The sequence below is a fragment of the Hyperolius riggenbachi genome, chromosome 11, assembly GCF_040937935.1.
Source record: "Hyperolius riggenbachi isolate aHypRig1 chromosome 11, aHypRig1.pri, whole genome shotgun sequence".
NCBI classification, from domain to species: domain Eukaryota; kingdom Metazoa; phylum Chordata; class Amphibia; order Anura; family Hyperoliidae; genus Hyperolius; species Hyperolius riggenbachi.
Genome location: NC_090656.1, coordinates 129,499,977 through 129,505,976, shown reverse-complemented (window position 1 = coordinate 129,505,976; position 6,000 = coordinate 129,499,977).

Below are 6,000 nucleotides of genomic sequence, written 5' to 3'. Positions count from 1 at the left end.
TGAGCACTCAGCAGCACTTGTCAAGTACACATACCCATAACACTCCCTCGGCTCCTGTGCACATGCATACAGGAGTGCAAAATCACAAGGAGCCCCAGTGGACAGCGCTACTTTTTTGTCCTCGGTGCGACTTGCTGCTGTCAGAGCCACAAATAGGGGACAGTGCAGCACAATGCAGAGAAGCCCATCCAAAACAGAGAGCAGGTAAGTAGAAGGATCCGACACTACACACACTGGCATAGATGTAGTATAATGCTAGGTACACATGATGCAATTTTCTGACAGATTTACTGTCAGGTCGATTATTTCCATCATGTCTGATCTAATTTAAATTTTTCGATCAATTTGCTGTTCACTTCTATGAAAAATCATTTAGAAAATTGATTGGAAAGCAGATCGGACATGTTGGAAATAGTCGATCTGACATTAAAGCTGTCAGAAAATTGCATTGTGTGTACCCAGCATAAGCTCAGGTGTACTTTGCACAGTGACAATTTAGCACTTAAGACAGATTTTAAAATCAGTCAGCAGGAAGTTTTGTAACAAAATAACACTTTTTATTGGCTAATCCAAAGAAAAACAGTGAGCCTTTGGTTAATGAGCCGTCTTCAGACTTTGTTACTGTATACAAGATGTTAGGCACACAGCTATATATACAGTCAGCAGGAGATGCATTGATTGTTTTGTAAATATAAATAAATGTAACACAGTTGTCATTCTGTTTCAAAACATCCTGCTTTCACTGATGGCTAACACAGTACTTTGCTGACAAAAACAAGCCAGGAAAGAGTTAAACTGTAGCAGAAAGAATGTTGTTGTCATTCTCTAGGAGGAAAAAAAAGCCATAAATTCAACAGATCTGAGGTCTTTAACAGCACTGACCTACTAGTAATAAACTATCATCAGTCAGGGAGGGGGAGAGCTGCTAATTTCTGTCCGTGAATGTGTGCTGCATGAGAAAAACGAATCAGAACTCAAGAGTTCTGCTACTTGAGACCATATATTTTTCTTCTCACAGCAGATTGTTTGTCCCCTCTCATCATACAGGTGACAGCAGATGCTGACTGCCATAACACACACTTTGCACAAGTAAGAGAGATGCAGGGATCTCTGGAATTCAGGCAGACTAGAGCAAAGCAGGAGAGGTGATTTTCTTTGACATGTGACCGCTTATCTCTCCAAGTCCTGCGCCCTGCTAATTTTTATCGCCCTAGGCCATGGCCTCTGTGACCTTCCCAGAAATCCAGGCCTGCCAGCCAGCACCTTTATGCTCTCTCCTACCCAGCCCAGTACACAGCTTTTAGATGTTCCCACCCCAGCCAGCTAAGCACCTAGGTGTAAAACCCACCTACCCCAGCCAACATTGTGGTGCTCTTTCTTTCACCCACCCCAGCAAGCACCCAGATGCTACCTCCCACCCACTTACCCCCCTTCCTAGCCAGCACCCAGATGCTAAATCCAACCCACCCACCCCAGCCAGCACCAAGATGCTATCTTCCACCCACCCCAGCAAGCACCCAGATGCTACCTCCAACCCACCCCAACCAATACCCAGATGCTAACACCCACCCACCCCAGCCAGCACCCAGATGCTATCTCCCACCCCAGCCAGCACCCAGATGTTACCTCCCAGCAAGCACCCAGATGTACCTCCCACCCATTCACCTCCCCCCAGCCAGCACCCAGATGCTACCTACCACTCTCTCACCCCCCCCCCCCCCCAGCCAGCACCCAGATGCTACCTTCCTACCCACCCACCCACCCTCGCCAGCACCCAGATGTTACCTCCCATCCACCCTAACCAGCATCCAGATGTTACCTTCCTCCCGCCCACCCCAGCCAGCACTCAGATGTTACTTCCCACCCCAGTCAGCACCAGATGTTACCCCCTGCCCGCCCCAGCTAGCACCTTGATGCTCTCTCCCACCCACCCCAGCCAGTACTCAGTATTTAGAAACTGGGGAGAAGGTGGTTGGTGACAGTGGACCTTGGGAGGCAGAACGCCACAAGTGGTTGCCTGCTCTAATAGTGGGCATTCTTTAATTGCCTGATACTGCTATCAAGGGACAGGGGGGTCAGGGCCCTTTTTAGAATTTGAGCACCACACCCTTGAGAATCCTCTGCATGGCCCTGACAGACAGTATCAACGTGTCACGACATGATGCAATGATATTCTTATGGGGCTATCACATTGATTGCGCATTCCATCGAGATAATGCAAAACATGCAGTGCATTTACAGGGCAATGTGCACATTTACAGTGACAGTGTACTGTATGCCTCACTGTATGGTTGAACCGCAATGCTAACACATGCTTTGACTTTTCAGGTTCATTGTGTCGTGATCTTATCTGAGGGAACAGGAAGCTGTAAGTGGTGCCACTGCTGCCAGTTTTTTTCTTTATACTGTAACAAACATATAAAACATTTCGGAACTAGGGTGTTATACTGCAGTTAGCTGACATTCTATTTTCCACTTTCTGTTAGAGCTTCTTTTACAGCTTTGCAGATGAGACAGTTTTTAGTGCTCTATAGTGCACAGATGTTGTCCTGAAGAAGGAATAGACTAAAATTCTTCCAAGCTGATGTGCAGTATTGATAAACCCTTACTGGAAGCGTTTAGCTTCAGCTATTACTGAATCAAGGGCAGCACACCACTCACTGGAACAAAGGCTTACATGCTTCTGCCACATACAGAAATGCAACTTTGGATCATATTCATTAATAAACAAATGAAAATCTCCTGGGGTTGACTTGAAAACCTACTGGCTGCAAGGTATACTGCTGTTATGGCATTACCGTGTCTTTCCACTAAAGTTTAGTTTGTTTTCTACACAAAATATGATTACTTAGTTTGGTTGAAGAAGACATCCATCCATGTTCAACATTTCACATCACTGCTCACCAGCTTTATTGTTTCAGTATACAAATACTGCAGCACTTTGATTTTGCCAGGAGAAAAGCGCAATATAAATGTTCAGTGTCTTGACTACCTAACTAAATAACCCCTTGTGTCACTCATACTTGGTCTTAAAGGGATACTGTAGGGGGGGTCAGGGGAAAATGAGTTGAACTTACCCGGGGCTTCTAATGGTCCCCCGCAGAAGTCCTGTGCCTGCGCAGCCACTCACCGAGGCTCTGGCCCCGCCTCTAGTTCACCTCTGGAATTTCAGACTTTCAAGTCTGAAAACCACTGCGCCTGCATTGCTGTGTCCTCGCTCCCGCTGATGTCACCAGGAGCATACTGCACAGGCACAGACCATACTGGGCCTGTAATGGCTGCCGCTAGGGTGACAGTTCAGGGACCACCCCCCATTGTGCAGATGTGTCACTGTGCTGTTGCCAGGGGCGTATCTGGGTAATATAGCGCCTATGGCATAAACTTAAATAGCGCCCCATATCCATTTGCGCACCATAACCAATTGTGTCCCATATACATACTGAAGGTGTCCCTCCAGTATTGATAGCCAGAGGTACCCCCAGTATAAAATTAGCCCCCAGTATTGTTACTCAAAGGGAGCCCCCAGTGCAGGTCACCAGGGTTAGCCACCCAGTATAAGTAGCCAGGTAGCCAGAGGTCACCCCCTAGGATAGATAGCCAGATGTGGCCCTTTCTGTATAGGTAGTCAACACGTTTGGGTTGCCCTCCCAGCATAAGTAATTAGACGAGTGCTCTCCCCCTGTAGGTAGCCACTCCAGTATAGGTTGCTAGAGTTAGCCCCCCAAGTATAAGTTATGAGCTGCATTTATCAGTATGGTGGTGGAGCATGTAGGAGGAAGAGGCAGCCATGGGCGCCCATAGTGTTGTGGCGCCCATGGCACAAGCTATGCCTGCACCCCTCTAGATAAGCCTCTGGCTGTTGCCTAGCAATGTATCGGTACAGCCCTGTAGGGATCTTAGGGATGTCATTTAATCACTACAGATGCACAGGACTACAAATATGCAAATGTGCATGGAATTGTGCTTTGATTTTAAGAAAAAGTTGACAGTTTTTGTTCAGTGATTTGAAAGGGTATGAATCCCTTTTCAGTATTTCTGCATACACTAATGCATAATTTGTTTTTCTTCTGAACTATATGCATGAGCAAATTGAAAAAAAAACACCTACAGGAAAAAGCAAAAAGACACTATTCCGTAAAGGCTTACAGTGGTCCATCCAGGGGCCCCACCACATGAGTTGGGTGCCTTGTAGTGCTGATAGAATAACTATCCATAATTAACATTACTGATTATTTACTATAAACTTATTTCCCATTCTTACAGTACCCTCCCCTACAAGTGCCTAACACTAACCCCCTCCTAGTGCTTAATACTAACCTCCTCTTAATGGCTAACACTAACCTACCCTACTTGTGCTTAATACTAACCCCCATTCTAATGTCCAACATACCCCCCCCCCCCCTGCCTAGTGCCTGACATTAGACTCCATATGCAATTCACTTTTTCACCTGAGTTTTCTCCTAGGTGAGACATTTTCACCTTCGATTTAAAATACATTTTTAGCATTTTACAATGGGAAAAGTACCAAAAAGTAGGTGAAAAACTACTGTCAACATTATGTTGAGTATTTGTTTGCTTGCTGATAGTTTAAAAGTCATTTTATAACAAGTTTTGAAAATATCACCTAGGAGAAAACCCAGGTGAAAAAGTGAATTGCATATAGGTCCATGTGCAATTCACTTTTTCTCCTGAGTTTTCTCCTAGGAGATAATTTTTCATCTTTGATATAGAATAACTTTTTAGCAATTTGCAATGAAAAAAAGTACCAAAAAAGTAAGTAAAAAAGTACTGTCAAAATTATTTTGAGTATTTTTTCTGCTTTCTGGTGGTTTAAAGTTTGAAAATTTCACCTAGGAGAAACTGTGCCTGAACTGCAATGGAATCATTTAATTGCTTTTCAGAGTTCGATTGAAGGTAACCTGAGATGAATCAAAAGTAAAAATTCATACATACCTGGGGCTTCCTCCAGCCCCTTACGGCCTGATCGGTCCGTGGCTATTATCCTCTGCTTCCTGGATCCTCTGCTATGGCTCCCGGTAAATTCAGGAGTCAGGGCTTACTGCAGATGCGCGTCCTGGCCGTGCGCATGTCCCCTCGCTCTCCAGTCTAGGGGAGCGTGCTGTACCTGCACAGTACTCTTGTGCACTTGTAGAATGCTCCCAGCACTGGGAGCCCTGCATAGAGAGGAGTTTAGCATAGAGAGGGTTAATTGGCTCACCTGCATCAATTGTATAAAAGGCTGCTGCTCTTAGGCCCCGTTCACACTGCACGCGTTTCCAGCCGCGTTTTGGAAACGCGTGCAGGTGGCCGACACGCACGACATCAGACATTGCATAGAGTGCAATGTCTGATGTTCACACTGCATGCGTTCCGGACCTGTGCGGTCCGGAAACGCATGCTGCACGCATTTTTTGTAAAAACGCATGGCTGTCCCATTCACTTTTCAGTGATGGGATCAGCCACGCAACGCATACGAACGCGGATGGCGTGCGTTCGTACGCGTTGCGGTCCACATGCGTTGCGGTCTGCGTTCTGCAGTCTGAACGGGGCCTTAGTATGCAGTGGGCTGTGCATGGAGCAAGGAGGCTGCTGAGGATCTGTGCAGGAAAGAAGCTGCCAAGCCTGCTGCAGTAGAGAAGCTGCTGAGGTGCTGGGGGGGAGTTGGACTCCAGTACTGGTAATCCAGGAGAGACTTGAATTGGTGAGTGGCTTAGGACTGCAATTAGGCCCATGGCAGGGTGTCACTCAAGAGCCAATGTAGCTGTGGAATGTAAATGCGTTATAAGCAGTGACCCTGAAGATAACCTGAGGTAGGGTTGGCACAGAAGCAGAGTGTCTTGCATACAGTGTGACTTAAATACCCAGTGTGGTGGATTGTTTCTGTTCTGGAAATTTTGTTGGCTGACCAATTAAGCTGTGTTCATCGGTGTCCGCAGCATAGGGCAAGAGGGGTCAGCCGTCCCCCCAGCCAATAGCCACCCCCCTGGCCAAACAAACCAG